This window comes from Ipomoea nil, unplaced genomic scaffold, assembly GCF_001879475.1.
Source record: "Ipomoea nil cultivar Tokyo-kokei standard unplaced genomic scaffold, Asagao_1.1 scaffold3256, whole genome shotgun sequence".
NCBI classification, from domain to species: Eukaryota; Viridiplantae; Streptophyta; class Magnoliopsida; order Solanales; family Convolvulaceae; genus Ipomoea; species Ipomoea nil.
The window spans coordinates 519,335-537,500 of record NW_017619684.1 but is presented as its reverse complement, the minus strand read 5'-3'; the positions used below and the strand labels follow the sequence as shown (position 1 = coordinate 537,500).

Below are 18,166 nucleotides of genomic sequence, written 5' to 3'. Positions count from 1 at the left end.
AAACGTCGAACCGTTGTACGTTTTATCATGGGAGACCTAGGCCACAACGCTCCTAGCACTTTTGGGAGGTGGCAAATAAGGTTTTAAGGAAAGAAAGGCACATTGCCTAACTCGTACATTTCTTTCTTCCTTCTCCTTCTTTCTTGTTTGGATTATGCTTTTAAGCAAAAATCCGTTCTCTCTTTTTGATATGTTATTTGGATTGGACTCATAATCTGAGGATTATTAGTTTCAATTTTGGTTGATATATATTGGTATATCTTTTTCGTAGATATACATGTATATATAACCTTTGGATCCGTTTTATATATATTTGTGTGTATATATATATATATTTCAGATAAATATCCAATAATATTTTATATACTAGTGTGTGTATATATAAATATTATTTTTGAGATATTAAATCGATTGTGGTTCATTATCACCAACAACTCAGAATCACTGATGAACACCATAGGCATTGGACCAATCCATACAAAATTATTTTTACGTAGCATAATAATATCATCATAGATTGATTATTTGGAAAGATCCATCACCAATAAGGCCTTATCCAACCTTCAAAAACTCCTTATATTTCCCACCTAATACTCATCCATCACCAATTCCCACCATTCAATTGCCAAAAAACTACTCCCGAACCAAAAAGACAAACACTCCCTTTCTCCACTAGGAAGAAAAAAAGATAAGATAAGATAAGAAAGAGTTACGTTGTCACACTCCCCAATTAAAATCCTCCTCGTAATAGAGGACACACAAATAGAAGCCAATAATTTTTTTTTAAAAAAATTGGTCTCTATAGTTTTAACTATTATTTCACATGATAAAATTCTCTTTATTTTTTCTCTTCATTTCTTGTATTGCAAGGGAGCGGAGGGGTAACATCAAGGGAAGCAAGATTGTGTCTTTTTGGCACTGGCAACACATCGTGGTCTCACAACTCCAACGGGGCGTTTGGTTGGGAGTAAGGAATTAGGGTGGAAAGGAATTGCAATTCGGTGGGAAAAGAATAAGGTGGGAATAAAGTACGAATTCAAATTACATTGTTGGGTAGGGATGAATAGAATTATTGGGGAGGGAATGAAAGAAGTAATACAAAGACTAAAATGTCCTTGTGTTATAATAATAGTAGTAATAATTAAGGGTACTTTTGTCATTTCATCCCTTTTTTCTTTTCTCACAACCACCGAATTGCAATTCATAGGGGGGTGCCCATGAATTGCAATTCAGCAAAAGGAGGGAATTGTAATTCTGTGGAATTGCAATTCCCTCCAACCAAACGGCGTAATTGTGGCTTCCACTGAATTGCAATTCAACTATAGCCAAATTACGCCCAACCAAACAGGCCACAAAAATATTTCCATTGAGAATTCTTCGAGTGCACTGCTAATAGCCGATTGCGTTCTTTAGATTGAGAAATTAAAGAAATTATCGCCTTTTTCCTCAAGTCGGCGGCCCTGAGAAACAAGACAGCTTTGACAAATTGAAAGAAAAAAAGACTTTTTCCTCAAGTAGGCGGCCGCTGAGAAACAAGACTTTGACAAATTGAAAGAAAAAAATTACTAAGACATGCATCGTCCTTTGTTAGTTTTAATTGATACATACATTTTAAAGTTTAAAGGGCTAATTTCGTTTTTCGTATGTGGTTAAGGCCTAAAGTCCAATGCTTATTTGACCTTTTTTTATTTTATATATTTTTTTAAATTAAAGTTGTAAATTTTCAAATTTTGGCATAGGAAATATTTTCATTAAATTATAATAAAGTGGTGGTATACATCTATGTTGAGTGGTGGAGATACCCAAATTAAAATAAATCTAAACTATAATAAAGCTATATGGTTTGGGAAGTAATTAATGTTACAATTAATGTTACTTCTCAAACCATATAGTTAAGATTAATGTTACAATTAATTACCAACATTATTATTATTACTAGCTATAAATATAAAATAGCCACAACATCTTTTACTATAAAAAAAAAAAAGCACAATATTTTAAAAATAAAATAGCTATTTTTTTTCTCACCCATAACAAAGGATTACATTTATTGAAGGGAAAATTGTAAAAAATGCCCCTCTATAATTGACCAATTATCAGTGTTACTCCTGAATTATGAGGGTTGTAAATGTTGCCCCTCAATTATCAAAACGATATATATATTACCCCTCCCGTAACGGACTTGTGGTTATCGGTTAGTGTACACCGTTAAGTTAGGGTAAATATGTAATTTGCTTATTTTTTCCTTTTTGTTTTTCTATTTTCCCTTTCTCCTCATCGGACGATGAAAAGGCGGTCGAGGAGCTTCTGTCTCAGGCTATGGATCATTCTGTTCTCAAGCAGGTCGCCGCCATAAACTGCTCCGGCTTTACCCACTCGGACCTCGCCGATCACCTCGAAGCTCGCTTTTGGAAACTCAAAACTTTCCCTGCCACAAAACCCAAGCCCTCAAACCTTACCGCTGCCGCCGCTTCTAAAAGCTTCAATCATTCTTAGTCGTTGATCCCCAGAGGAAAGAAGATCAAGCCGAGGAGAATTCAGACTCAACTGTTGCTTCACCCCTCACTAGAATTGGAGACTAAGAATCATGATTTCTTTGCTTCCAAGAAAAACCCAGATAGAAAAATGGATTCAGAGCCCAAATCTGGATCTGGGTCATCTTCATTGTCTATGGGTTCTCCTAATTTTTGAACGGAGCCCCCGTCCCGTCGGCAAAAACTGGCTGCATGTGGTGTTCCCCCAAGAAGGTCTCGAAGAAGAAGGGGAAAGAGAACAATGCCACTATTGGTAAAGGATTCGATTGGGATGCTGAGTTTCTGTCGGATTAGACCACTTTTTCCAAGAAGAATCAGGAGAAAATGCTAAAGGACACTCCAGGGAAGAACACTCTGCATCCAACAACAAACTATTCTGAGAAGTTCACCACTATTTATCCTTTTTGTTTTTGGTATTTACTTGAAATGATTTTTAAAACTGGGTTTCCAGAGGTAGAAGTGAAGAATTATGCTTAAGTTATTGATGTGATTCTATAAAGAATGGCGAAAATAGGAAGAAGGAGAAACTTTGTTGTTGGTGGCCGGAGAACAGGAACGGCGAATATAGTCTCCGGTCTTCGATCGTCTTCTGTCATAGCAAGAACCAGGGCCTTCAGTCGTCTCTCTTCCAACACAATTGGCGAACTCAAATGAGGAGGGGAAATGGAAAATATAAAAAGAAAAAAAGGAAAAATAAGTCAATTACATATTTACCCTCATATAATGCCATTAACTAACGGGAATTCACAGATCCGTTACCGGAGGGGTTATAAGTGCGCCGTTTTAATAATTGAGGGGCAACATTTACAAGTTACAACCCTCATAATTCAAGAGTAACATTGATAATTGGTCAATTATAGAGGACCATTTTTTACAATTTTCCCTTTATTGAATTAATTGAGCTATTAAATGTTATGATATTAGGATTAAGGATTCCGATTCCTGATTAATAGAAAATATGAAACGATGCAATATCAATTAAATCTCTGACTTTACAATGAAAGTTTATTTGATATGCTTTTGTTATTTATGGTGCTTCTTGGGATTACAATATTAATTAAATTTTTGATGAAAGCCTATTTGATATCTGAAACAGTGCAATTAATGTAAGCCTCTACATATAATTTTTCTCTCTCTCAAATGCTTCAAAGAAATGGCAGAAGTGAGAAGGGATGAAGAAAACAAATGCTGCAGGTCGTGGGCCAATTATTAGACTTCAGAATAAAAAAAATTCATTTGAGCCATAAATAAAAATTTAAATATATATAAATGTATATATCGTATGGGTTAAACTTAGGACTTTTAAAAGAAAAAAAATACATTTGAATTATCTCCACAAAAAGTGGTCTTTGGACTTATAGAATGACAGTTGGGTTTATGGAATGACATGTGCATAAAGAATATATTATATAATCATATAAAAAAATGTGTTCAATTAGAGTTTAAATTTACTCATACAAAATTTGAAATTTGCTTTCTAAATGTAATTATCTTAATTAGTTATTATTCGTATTGTGAAAATTAGAGAAAATTTCAATTTTGGTCCACTGACTATTGCACTTGTGTTAATTGCAACACTTAACTTTCAAAAATGTTAATTTAGTACTTTGACTATGCAATTTCTATCAATTTTGGTCACGCCGGCCAAATTGCCGACCAAATCTCAAAATGTCTGGCCAAATCTCACCGGAAAAACTTAAACATTTTAAATAAAAAGGGTAAAAGTGTCATTTCATGTTATTTAAACATCCTTTGGGCTTCCTTCTCTTCTCCGACATCATTCCCCTCCTCGTCGCCGACATCTCTGCCGGAAGGACCGTTTCCGTTCACACAGACAAGATAGGAAAGGAGTTGATTGGCTTTGCATGATTTCTCGTCGCCGACATCTCTGCGCTCCAAAACTACTACACTTCCCCAGTGAATCACACAGCAGTAGCTATCCAGAGAGACCAGAGACGGGAGTGAGGAAAATTCCTTCGCCAAAAAACCGTAAACTCTGTTTCTACATTCCATTTCCATACTCCACTAGTGCGGGAACTTTCTGCCATCCTGCAACAAGTCAACAACAACCTCCGCGATATTCGATTCTGCCTGCAACGCCCATCAATTCTACACAGATTTACGCTGCCTACCATTCTCCCGTTCCTCTCCGCCATGCTCCGTCCTCACACTGACTAGAATTTCAACTTGTCGTACATTGTGTTCAGCCGGGATTTTGAAATGGTGGAGGTGGTAAGTATCGACTTCGACGATCACGGCGCCTCCGAGGAGCAACTCCTCTTGTCGGACACCAACACCGCCGCCGACCGGTCTTGGCGCTTGAACTTCGACGACTTCCAGCTCTCGTCAGGGCAGAAGGAGAAGCATTGTCGCGGCATTCATAGCTGCCTCGGTGTTTTAAGTAATTTTCTCAACTGTCATATGCTTCATAGCTCGTTGCGTTCATATACATGATATGTTTTGTTTTTCGATCGTTTAAATATCGAATTGATTACATTAACAGAAAACATATTTTGCCTTTCAATAGCGACAAGGTTGAAATCGATCGCAGCAGCGGCTTGTATGATTTTGTACTGAAGGGGGTGAGGCAGCTTGTAGCCAGCAAAGAGAATATTCTCATCCCTGTGCAATTACATGCGTAGAATGTTGCCGATGGTGTGGTCTTCTCTCTCGACCGTTAAGGTGGCGGCATTTATAATCTTAGTGTCCCGCTCGTAGGAAACCTTCTTGACGCCTTCAGGGACGACGAATCGTTCGTAATGATCGGGAGCATTCATTTTTGCTAGCGCTTGGAACATGGAAACGGCTTTGGTCGGCGCAAATCTCATATTCATGTCCTATTTTGGTCCTACGGAATTGGGTTAGGAAGAAGTCATTGGAATTGCGCTGCAGGTGAAGGAATGGAAGAAGAAGAAAGTCACATGAAATGACGATTTTGCCCCTCCCATTTAAGACTAATTGTTAATTTTAAATTTTCCGGTCACAAATCGCCGATAATTTGGCCGGCGTGACCAAAATTGATAGAAATCGCATAGTCAAAGTACTAAATTAACGTTTTTGATAGTCAAGTGCTGCAATTAACACACCACTAATAGTCAGTGGACCAAAATTGAAATTTTCTCGTGAAAATTATAATATAGATGAAATACAATTAAGAATAAATCAATGTAATTATGTAAATTCTCTCTATAAGTTTATTTGAATATGTACATAATTAGAGATTATATTAACCATACAAAATTTTAATTTTAATTTTAATTGTAATTTTGTATTCTATAAAAATAATAAATACTTGACCAATGGAAGCTCAAAAATATTATGATATTAAACAATTTAAAATATTTTTATTTTTTTTATTTTTTTTATTTATATTTATAATAACATATTTTTCCCCGTGCGCGTGGGTGATAATACCTCATATAGGGTATATTTTTATAACATATTTTTCGTGCATCGCACGGGACAAATACTAGTAAATTAAATATAATAAAAGAAACATTTTCTTGACGGTGTAAGCTTCGTGAAAATTTATTAATCAATAATATAACTTTGTTATATATAAAGATTGAAAAGGAAAAAAAAAAACATAACTAAATAATATTAATAAACTATACGCCAAAAAGGATAGATACATTTAATTGCCTGCCCATTGTTTCTTCAATTTCTGTGATGGCATTCCTTTTAAGTGCAAAATTAAGGGTTTAATGCTTAGTTCCTCCTTCATACGCCATGTAACATGTACGGATTTATGCACAAAACCATGTATTATATCTATATCGTGCTTAATCTCGTCAAATTTAAATCCCATCTGCCCCACCAATGTTTTCTCCTCCTTTGTGAGGTATGAAATTGGATAATTCCGGGTAACAGCAGTTTGGGTTTTAAAATTAGCCCACTCGTTATTGTTGGGATTCATGAGAACCCAGATTTTGATTTCATTTTCGTCACGGCAGTAAAAACACAGCTTTGAATCGCATTCTCCGGCCAGCACACCCCTCCAATTTGTGGTGAAATTTTCTGGGATTTTAAGAGTTTTAATGCTCTCGTCCTTAGCGTCCACCCACAAAATGTTCTTGTCGTGGTCGTCGTCTATTGTGACGACATAATAAATCTTTTCAATACTCAGAGAGAAAATCATCGGTTCTGGGTCGTCGTAGTTGCTAATGCGGTGTATGGAGTTGGGTGGGGAATTCTTGAGAGGTCTCCACTCTGCATCAACGCCCACGGTTATTGCTCTAAATCGTCCCGACAAAATTGATCCTTCCAACTCCTCCGAGAAACTTATTACCGTGCATTCGTTTGCGACGAAAAACATTCTGGCGAGCACCCAACCCGGCGATTCATCGCCGACCCATAGTTCCGGCAAGTATACCATTTGCTTTGTTGCCGGATTCCTTATGCGAAGCCTTCCCGAGGGATCTTTACGATGCTCCTGTTCTAACAGTAACCCTTTCTGTACATCAATACAGGAGAATTCCTCACAAAACTGATTTATGTATTCTTTTTGATAGTAGCAACCCATGGCGGCGCGGCGGAGATGCTTTTTGTGGAAGTCATCTTGCTGTATGAGTTGGCTCCACTTCTTGCATACGCACTTGAATCTCAGTACTGATTCCACCGGCAACCAGGTCATAATCTCGGCCACCATATCTTCCGGCAGCCACGGTGATACATCGGATACCGGCATTGCGTTAGACATTAGACGCACGCAACGCAGTTATCAAATTGGTTGGAGGGAATTGAAGAGCGATAATTATACATATTTATTTGAGCAACAAAACTGGCTGGCTAAGGAATAATAATACAACGCAACCATACAGCTATAGGAAAAGGATTCTAAGCAAACTAGGAAGCCTGGTTCTGGTGGGATTTATGTAGACTTTTTCCTTAGAAATAGTTGAAATCTAATTATCTAATCAAAACTTGTCAAACTTTCTTTATAAATTTTCTTTTCTAGTCTAAATTAGACAAACTTTTCATCCTTGCATGTTAAATTGTACCATATGTTTCATAACTTTCATAAATACTTATATATAAAGAGCCATAACAACAATGTATTATTGTTACAAATAACTACACTTAATTTGCTGATGTTCGCAGCAACAAAATTTGTTATCGACAAATTTATACAAAATGAAATTGATGCAAGAACCTATGGTACGGTGTCAAAGAAGATAATCAGTACATAATTGATCAACTACAATTTAATTTTGTTAGTTCTAATGTGTTACATAAATTATCTATAATACTATGTATTTAATTGTTGATGAGATCCAAATTTTGGTGCAGAAAAGATAAAAAAGAAAATGGTTGTCGAGATGCAATTTATAAACTCCCGAACTTAGATAGTTATACTTGTTTCAAGGCTTTGAAATGGTTCAACACAAAAATAAAGAAGGGAATGTTTATATGTCACCACAAGATCGCTATGATTGAATAATGTTCAAATTATCCAAATAAGAATTCATATTATTATTATTATTAGTACTAGTATTCGTACCCGTGCGTAATGGATTTGTTGTAATATATTAAGAATATTTGAATCGATATATAATTATTTAAATTAGAACATCAAATATTATATAGTACAATTAAAGATATGGTTTGGATCGTTTATGCCATCAAATATTTAATAACTCAGCAATTTTGCTTCAAAATACTAAAAACTAAAACAACACATATACATTTTGTTAATATTTTCCAAACATCCCTAATAAATAATTTTTTTTTTAAAAAAAATAAGAAGTCATTAATCTAAAACTTCTAAAATAAGAGCCTTTTTGTCTTTTGTTTTTTCTTTTTAATTTTAATTTTATTTTGTATATAGTTTTGTTTTTATTTTTAATTATATTATTGTTATTATAATTTTATTTTAATAATAATATAAATTTTCTTTTAGACAATTTTTTGCTGTGCAGCCGTGTTAGGAATATATTGTAAATTTTGATGAGCCGAATGTATTTTTGAAAAATCAAATAGTCCCCAATTTTATTCTATTTGAGTCAGTCTTAGTCTACGGAGTATGATGCACCCATATCATGCAACCCATGTACAAGTTTGGAAAATCATAATTTGATTTTAGATGTTAAGCGGGATTATAGCTTAACATAATTATGTTGCAGATAAGTCACCAAGAACCATGCTAGAGGAGTTGGAAGAAACGCATGTGAGCTATGCCAATTGATCCTAAGTTTTAATCTCAAGTGAAGCATTTTTAACTTGTTTGGGAGACTAGCTTGGACCGTATGGGAGACTAGCTCAAGCTCAAGTATATTGGACCGTATACCGTATGGAAGACCGTATGGGAGACTAGCTAAAATGGAGACTAAGTAAGGAAAATGCACAAGTCTCACAAGAGCCATGCACCAGTTGGAGAAACACACCAAGTATGGTGGACCAAGCTTGAAATCGAAACAGAGCATCTCACCATGAACAACTATGAAGTTTTTTTTTTTTTTTTTTTTTTTTTTTTTTTTTTTTTTTTTTTTTTTTTTTTTTTTTTACAGAGGTTCCAGTACATTATTTTACAAGGATCATAAAGGAGAAAATATCTGATATATTTTCATCTGAACATCAAGTTTTTACGATAGAACCGGAGACGCTCGAAGAAGGCTGATTTGCGGAGAAATTATTTTATACTCAAGCAAGAATCAGCAGATAAAATTATTTGATCAACTTGACATGTCAGAGCATTTATGAAGGACAAGAAATATCAAGCATGCCGCGCCGAACTTATTTAAATTTTGGAGGCTACAAAATTCAAGAAACGACAACGGGCAAAATATTCAAATCATCTGACAAAAGGAGAAATGACATCTACCTAATATTTCAGATCAAGTTGACAACATTATTTGATCAACTACAATTCAAAATGGACGATCGAGATCGAAAGTTGATCAACGGGCAAATAGCTTTCTTTGGCTATAAATTGTCCAAGTAGACTTGAAGACAAGTACGGCTGAAAAACTACAAGCAAGAGAAAAGCAAGCAATACTCAAATCAGCCAAGAAGCAATATATTGAGCTATACACGATTAACTTCAAGTCTGAGCAAGAGAAAAATTTGTATTTCATTGTAAATCTTCTACTGAGTGTAGAAAAGGGGTAGAGTAACTGGAGAAAGTGAAAAACCCAGTTGGAGTGTAGCTTTGTGCGTAGCACTCGGTGTAAAAGGGTAGAGTAACAAGAGGAGCTTGTGAAAACCCTGTGAGAGCGTAGCTTTGTGCGCAGTTCTCGTGGTGTAGGAGTACAGCTTGGTGCGAAGTACTCGGGAAGGCGGAGTAACAAGAGGAGCTTACGAAAAACCTTGGTGGAGTGTAGCTTTGTGCGAAGCACTCGGAGAAGTGTCGCTGGACACTTATTCACTATTGTATATGGGTGATCGAAGAATAGTGAATTTCCTCATTGGAGTGAAAGGAGAAGAGTGGACTAGGAGGATTACACCACCTCTGAACCACTATAAATCTCTCTCTCTCTTATTTACTTACTGCTCATATGCTTTGTGCATGCTTATTCTAACTAAGAACTAACCCGATTACGATTTATCGCATATCTTTATCTGTCTGGGTTTGATAGTTCTCACGTTTGCATGCGAGCCAAACTTTGTGCACATTATCTTTGAACCATATTAAGTGTTTCTAACGTGTTGCATGTTTAGAATCTCTCTTTGAGCACCACACTATTAAGCATAACACTTTACCGCTACCTATTCCGCTATACACTCTAAGTTGTTTATCTTGTTGATGCTTGTTACTTATAGTTGAAATTATCAAAGTGTTAATTGCCCTGAGTGTTTTGCGAAAGATTTGAAAAAGTTAGAGAAGTCTATTCACCCCCCCCCCCCCTCTAGACTTCTCGCTACCCTTTCGGGACCAACAAGTGGTATCAGAGCAGTTGTCTATTTAAGTCAAGCTTTTGACTGCTAGACAGATCTCAAAACTTCAAGATGAAGAGAGATATGGTTCTTGCTCAAAATTTGCTTTTCTCACTTGATAAATTTGATGATTGGAAAATACGTATGCAGGTGCACTTATCTGCTTTAAATGATGAAATGTGGGAAGTCATCACAAATGGTCCTATTGAGATCATGGAAGTTAACACCGCCGCCACACTAAATCCAGAAGCTCCAAGATATATTCCAAAACCGAAAATGGAATGGACAAGGGATGATAGAGGGCGAAATAACTTGGACAACATTGCCAAGGATATTTTGTTCAAAGCGGTTGATGACACCATATTCCCAAAGATTCGAAAGTGCACTACAGCAAAAGAAATATGGGATACGCTCATAAGCATCGGTGAAGGCGACGAACAAGAAAAGGACAACAAGCTAACCATCGCCATGAAAAGATTCGAAGAATTCAAAATGCTTTCTAACGAAAGTATTACCGATATGGAAGCACGCTTAGTCAAGATTCTTGGTGAAATAAGTGATCTTGGCAAAACCATATCCCATAAGGAAATATCTCTCAAAGTCTTGCGTGGACTACCTTCCAATATAATTGGGATATGAAAGTAACCGCGATGCGAGATCATAGAGATCTAAGGACTATATCTATGAATAAACTCTTTAGCGATCTCAAGGCGTATGAGTTCGAGATGAAGACACGAATTGAAGAAGAACGCGATGAACGAACATCCGCATTGATAGCCGATCAACCGTCTACATCAAGGTCAGTAGGAAATAATGATTTTTTAACTGACGAACAATTCTCCTTATTTGTTAGGAAGTTCAAAAAATTCATGCGAACGAACAAGTTCAAGAATTCACCACAAGGAAGCTCATTTAGAAGACCAAGGAAAGAACCGGTCGAAGATAACACAAATGTGTGTTATAATTGTAGAAAGCCTGGACACTTTATGGCAGAATGTCCACACCCCAAGGTAAGCAAAAATTCGAATGTTACTAACCCTTCGCAGGAAGAATACAAGTCGAAGGAAAAGAGATTCAAGAAGGACAAACGAAAAGCCTTGATAAGTGATCCGCTAGAAGCAAGCGAATCCGAAAATTCATCTAGTGATGAAAGTGATTCATCACAAGAAGATACGGCGCTACTGTGCTTAGTTGGCAAAACATTCGAACATGAGGAATGTTTAATGGCGCGTGAAACCGACGAAGAGGTATCTTCTAGTTCCTTTAGTTCTTTCAGTTCCGTTGACACCTCTTTCGAGACTCAAGAATCATTTCAAAGTCTCATGGAAGATTGTCAAAAAGTCATGGACACTCATACTCAAATCAAAGAGCGCAATAATACATTAATTCTTGAAAAGGAAGAAATGGCGCAAAAATTGCAAAATGCTCTAAACGAAATGAGTAGTTTGAAAGCCGAAAATATTCGACTTCAAGATGAGTGCAAAGCAAGAGAGGTTAGAGAACATAACCTTTGGGAAGTTATCGCATCATTTACGCATTCATCCAAAATAATGGATAAAATGGTAAACATGCAAAAACCCGCTGGAGATAAAGCCGGACTAGGCTACGATCCATCATGTTCTAAAACCCCTCAAAAGTTGACTAATTCTACTACTACTTTAATTAATAAAGTTCCAGTGGTAAAATTTGTAAAAAGTCAACATAGCACAATGAGACAAGGAGTTGGAAACAAAATTAATGCCCAGAAAATTGTTGCTAGGCCGAATCAACACAATGATATCTTGGCAAGACAACAAAATTTTAAATGGCAAAAATTTGTATCACAAAGGAGAACCAACGAGTCTAGTGCAATAAAACCTCATAGGAATATGGGAAGAATTCCGAGAATTGGGGCTGGGAGATTATATCCCTCAGAAGAAGATTGGTCGCTTGAATACAAACCATGGACCAAGTCCAGATTTGCTCTATTTCATAGAATCAAGCAACTATCAGCTTCCCAACCCGCACTGAATCATTATTCTAAAGTACGCTATGATTATAATGTTTTTAATGGTTACAAATCACATATTCTTGGATCAATGGGATCTAGGTGGATTTGGATGCCAAAAATCACTAACGCAAAAGGACCCAAACAAGTGTGGTACCTAAAAACAATTAATCTGTTTTGCAGGAAATTTGGCATTTCGATAGCGGATGCTCTCGACACATGACCGACAATAAAGCTAGTCTAGTTGAGTTCAAAAGTATCGAAGGACCAAAAGTAGTGTTCGGTGGAAACGATCGATATGGAACAACAAAAGGCACCGGAACAATTGTGAAAAATGGTCTAAGAGTTGAAGATGTTTCATTTGTCGAAGGACTAAAATTCAATTTGTTTAGCACAAGCCAATTCTGCGACAAAGGTTACCTCATAGAATTTTTCAAAGATAAATGTCAAGTCAAAAACGAATCTACGAAGGAAGTTGTACTAGCCAGATCGAGAAAGAAAAATATGTATGTTGTTGATTGGAGTACAACGAAGGAATCTGTGTGCTTGATGGCAAGCAATTCAAATGAAGCAAGTTGGGAATGACACAGGAGGCTAAATCATCTAAATTTCAAAACCATCAATAAACTTGCACAAAATAAGCTAGTTGATGGATTGCCCAACATTGCATTAAAAAATGATCAAATTTGCGATGCATGTCAGAAGGGAAAACAAATCAAGTCATCATTCAAATCCAAAGCTCAAGAGTCAACATCAAGATCTCTAAGTCTACTACACATGGATTTATTTGGTCTAGTAGACCCAGTAAGTATAAGTGGTAAGAAATACACTTTGGTTGTTGTTGATGATTTTTCCAGGTACACATGGACAATATTCATCAAGAAAAAGGATGAAGTCTTAGCAAAGTTGTCAGAGCTATTGAAGCTACTGCAAGTCGAAAAGGACATGAAGTTTGCAACAATACGAACCGATCGAGGAACAGAGTTCGTGAACAGACTAATTCAATCTTATTGCAATTCACAAGGAATTTTACATCAATTATCTGCCGCACGAACGCCGCAACAAAATGGTGTAGCTGAAAGAAGAAATCGAACACTCAAAGAAGTCGCACGAGTCATGATAACGGCCGCCGGACTACCAAAAAGATTTTGGGCAGAAGCATTAATACGGCGTGCTATACTCAAAATCGAAGTCTAATCCACAAGTCCTATAACAAAACACCATATGAATTATGGAAAGGGAGAAAACCCAATCTCACCTATTTTCATACATTTGGTTGTAAATGTTTTGTACTTGTTAATGGAAAGTCTCAATTAAAGACTTTTGACGAACATGCGAACGAAGGAATATTCTTAGGATATTCATACACCAGCAAAGCATACAGAATATTCAACAAATCAACAATGGTGGTCGAAGAATCAATTCACGTTGTGTTCGACGAAAATCACAACAAAAATGGCAAAACTGGTGAAGGTAATCGTGATTTGATTAATTCTAATGATTTGTTCGAAGATAATGTGTTGCAGGAAGTAGAAGAATCAAGTGACATGGGTATTCACCAATTTGAGGCAATATCCAATGACATACCCAAAATGTCACGCACACCTACAACTGAAGTTGCACCCATATTTCAACAAGATGAAATTCCAGTAGTTGAATCCGAAGAAGCACCCGTCAATAATACGCAACAAGTGGAGTCACAACAAATATTCCAACAAGAAGGAAACTCTGAGAATCCAACAAATTTCCAACCAAATCGAAAATGGCTAATAAGTCACACACACGACTTAGTCATTGGAAATCCAAGTGACGGAGTGAAAACGCGATCATCTACTAGGAGCCAACAACAAGATGCAATGTTCTCATGCTTTCTATCGCAATTGGAACCAAAAGAAATTGATGAAGCTCTAGCCGATCCAAGTTGGATAGATGCAATGCAAGAAGAACTAGATCAATTCAAACGCAACGACGTATGGAAACGTGTTCCAAGACCAACGCACCAAAACATAATTGGCACTAAATGGGTCTTTAAGAACAAAGCAAACGAAGACGGCGTCATTGTTAGGAATAAAGCAAGATTAGTTGCGAAGGGCTATTCACAAGAAGAAGGTATTGATTTTGATGAGACATTCGCCCCCGTCGCACGACTTGAAGCAATTCAGATATTCCTAGCATATGCAGCGCACAAGAATTTTATTGTGTATCAAATGGACGTAAAGAGCGCATTTCTTAATGGCTTACTTGAAGAATAAGTTTACGTCGAACAACCACCTGGTTTTGAGGTAAAAGACATTGGTGATCAAGTCTACAAATTAAAGAAGGCATTGTATGGGTTAAAACAAGCTCCGCGAGCTTGGTACGACACCTTGTCAATGTTCTTAATTAGTTGTGGATTCACCAAAGGTCTAGTCGATAAAACACTCTTTAGAATTCAAGAAAATAATCACATTTTATTAGTACAAATTTATGTTGATGATATTATCTTTGGAAGTACTGATAAATCTTTATGTGAGAAATTTTCTAAGCTCATGCAGAACAGGTTCGAGATGAGTATGATGGGAGAATGAAATTACTTTTTGGGATTGCAAGTCAAGCAACTTGAAGAAGGAATTTTCATAAATCAAGCCAAGTACACAAGAGATCTTATCCAGAAATTTGGCATAGATGGAAAATCCTCAGTCAAAATTCCCATGAGCACATCTCAAAAATTGGATAAAGATGATGAAGGAAAAGATGTCGATCAAACGATGTATCGAGGAATGATTGGATCATTGTTATACTTAACCGCGAGCAGACCGGACATATCCTACTCGGTTGGCGTATGCGCAAGATTCCAATCAAAGCCCAAAGAAAGTCATCTGATTGCAACCAAGAAGATAATTCGATATCTCAAAGGAACAATCAATGTGGGATTATGGTATCCCAAAGAAGGAGATTTTACACTAACAGGTTATTCAGATGCAGATTTTACAGGTTGTAAAATAGACCGAAAAAGTACCTCAGGGACATGCCAGTTCTTAGGGGGAAGATTGGTCTCTTGGTTCAGCAAAAAGCAAAACTCCATAGCTACGAGCACTGCGGAGGCCGAATATATTGCAGCTGGGAGTTGTTGTGCACAAATCTTGTGGATGAAGCAACAATTATTGGACTATGGGATTAAGTGCGAAAATGTTAGCATTTTATGTGATAATACTAGTGCAATCGCCATAACCCAAAATCCGGTGCTTCATTCGCGAACCAAGCATATTGATGTTCGACACCATTTTATCCGAGACCACGTCGAAAAGAAGGATTTGACAATCGATCATATTCCCACGGAGAATCAAATTGCCGATATTCTCACAAAGCCATTGTGTGAATCTCGTTTTGCTACTCTAAGGCATGAAATGGGAATGATCGAAATGAGCTAAGCAATTTCTAAAACTCTTAATTGCTGTTAAATTTTTGTTACGTACTGTATATATTGCTTATAATTTATGTGACCTATGTGTTTTAATTTGTGTACGTATGATATATGTTTAATTGTGTACATGTTTTCTTAAAATTTAAGTGTTATAATTTTATCTTACGAAATCTGCGTACCTACATTTACGATTTATCTATATGTTATGTACGTTTATTTAATTTGTCATAAGATATTTAATCTGTGTAATTTATTTGCCTAATTTGCTTATTTGAGATTAGCATGCAATTTAGGGCGAATATTGTTAATTGGGTTAATTTTGTTAAGCATATGTTTAAGGGAATTTAGTTTCTAAATGCCTAAATGGGTTTATTAAAGAAAGCTTTTTCTGATGAAAGTTTGCCCACAATTTTTGGAAATCAAATGTCAAAAAGAGAGGCCCATTTGCAAAGTCAATTGTTTTGGGAACTTGTAACCTTCTTTACAGATATTAGGTATCTGTTTGATCAATTTATTTTTATCAGATATCCTTTTCAGAAAAATCAGCTTTATTGAAATATGAAATCGAAATAATAATATTTATCTGGAGCATATTTATTGGTCTAACAGATTATTTTCGAGATTTTTTTTTCTGATTTGCTCCAGGTTGGCGGTTATTTGAAGCACAATTTTTGGCGCCATGTACTCACAAATGGAGAATATAAATCTGAGTTGGCAAATTTAAATCATGTGGAAGGTCGAATTTATCTTCAAGGAGATCAATACTCTCTCTCTACCCACTAGAGGGCAAAAGAGTAATTTCTCACTCTTCTCCCTCAATTCTAACGGGTAGAAGTTGGAATTCAAGAACAACACAAATTCACTTCTTCCCTCTCTCTCGCCGGCCGGAAAAACGCACAAGAAGAAACCAAAAATCTCCCAATGCTCAAACACCCACTCTAAATCTTCTACACAAAACTCTTCTACACACAAAAATCCATCACCCAAACCCAAAAACCTACCCAAATAACCTCTCAATCCAAATACCCATTCCTCTTTACCATTTTTCGGACCTCACTGCCGAAACACCCAATTTTCACCCAAAAAATTCCTAAATTCAATTTCTACTCAAATGGATGCCAATCAAGTGGATGTGGAGACAATCACCACCGAAGGAACAAGGAAGTCTAGCCGAGTGCTTAGTGGAATGATCCTTGATGTCACCGACTTCAACAAACAAGTGGAGGACAAAGCCTTAGGGGTAAAAATTATCAACTCTCTCGAAACTTGTGGGTTGTTAAATTTTTGCACATTTAGATATGTCGGTTTCTATAAGGATGAGGTGGTTGAATTATACATGAATGCTAGAGTAGAGAATGACTCAATTATTTCTATGATCAAAGGTGTTGATGTAGAAACAAAACTCGAAGATTTTCGGAGAATGTTTAATCTTGTTGAAACGAGTTTGAGGGTAGAAAATTATGTGCATGATGTTAATGCCATTTGGGCCGAGATTCGCGATGCTAACGCACTGCTATCTCCGAAGATTAATGGCAACAAAAAGGATTTAAAGAAGGATTACGGGTTGTTGTTGGATATTGTTCATAAATGTGTAGAGTCCCGGTATCATTGCCGTGACAAGTTATCGGGGGATAAATTGTTGATTATGGACATAATTTTGAACAATGTTTGTGTGAATTGGGGTGCTTTCATGTTTGGGAGGTTGTGTGAGTCTATAAGGAAGGCCAAGCCTTTGGTGGACGGATGGTTTCAACAAGAGATTGGTTACGGGTTTGCCGTTGGTGAAATCTTGAGAACTAAAAATGTTACCCTTACCAAAGCCAAACACATCACAAACCATAGCTATCTCTTTCGGCCACCCAACACAAATGAACCAAAAAATCCCACCTTACCCACAAGCCTACCAAAACCCACCCGAAAAAGAAAATTACCCAACCCCTTCCAAGATCTTAGACAATATATCCGAGAACCAAGCAACGAAGGATCGAACACCCCTGCCATTCGATCAAATGAAGAACAAACTAGCCACCAAAATTCTAGACCCTTACCCACTCAAAACCTGAACCATCCTATTCTTGAGAGCCACGGATTTGTTGAGGAAAATAGAGTTGAAGTGGATGTTGTTGTGAATGACCAAATTGAAGGTGGAAGTGTTGAATATAGAGAGAGTAAGTGAACATGATATTATGAAAAGGAAGAGGGCTTTAAATAGCCTGAGTACACCAGCTCTTAAGCTAATAACATGGAGAATAAGTCTAATGCTAATAATATGGAGACTAACTCTAACAGAGCCAGACAAAGTCTAACCACATAAAATAAAGTAAAATAAACTGAACTAATATACTACTCCTTTATACGCCCCCGCAAGAT

At 36.5% G+C, this 18,166-nt stretch overlaps 3 long non-coding RNA genes across 4 annotated transcripts in view; 1 reads left to right on the top strand and 2 right to left on the bottom strand.

Moving 5' to 3' along the window:
• Positions 1–18,166, top strand: part of LOC109169205 — a 76,628-nt gene that overhangs the window by 27,440 nt on the left and 31,022 nt on the right. The window lies entirely within an intron of this gene.
• The window catches only part of LOC109169207, a 73,389-nt gene that overhangs the window by 24,378 nt on the left and 30,845 nt on the right, over positions 1–18,166 (bottom strand). The window lies entirely within an intron of this gene.
• LOC109169206 lies at positions 5,101–16,614 on the bottom strand. Its single transcript, XR_002052200.1, has 3 exons — positions 16,603–16,614; positions 15,924–15,930; positions 5,101–5,322 (listed from the first exon to the last, which is right to left on the bottom strand). It is a non-coding gene; the product is annotated as an uncharacterized LOC109169206 (long non-coding RNA).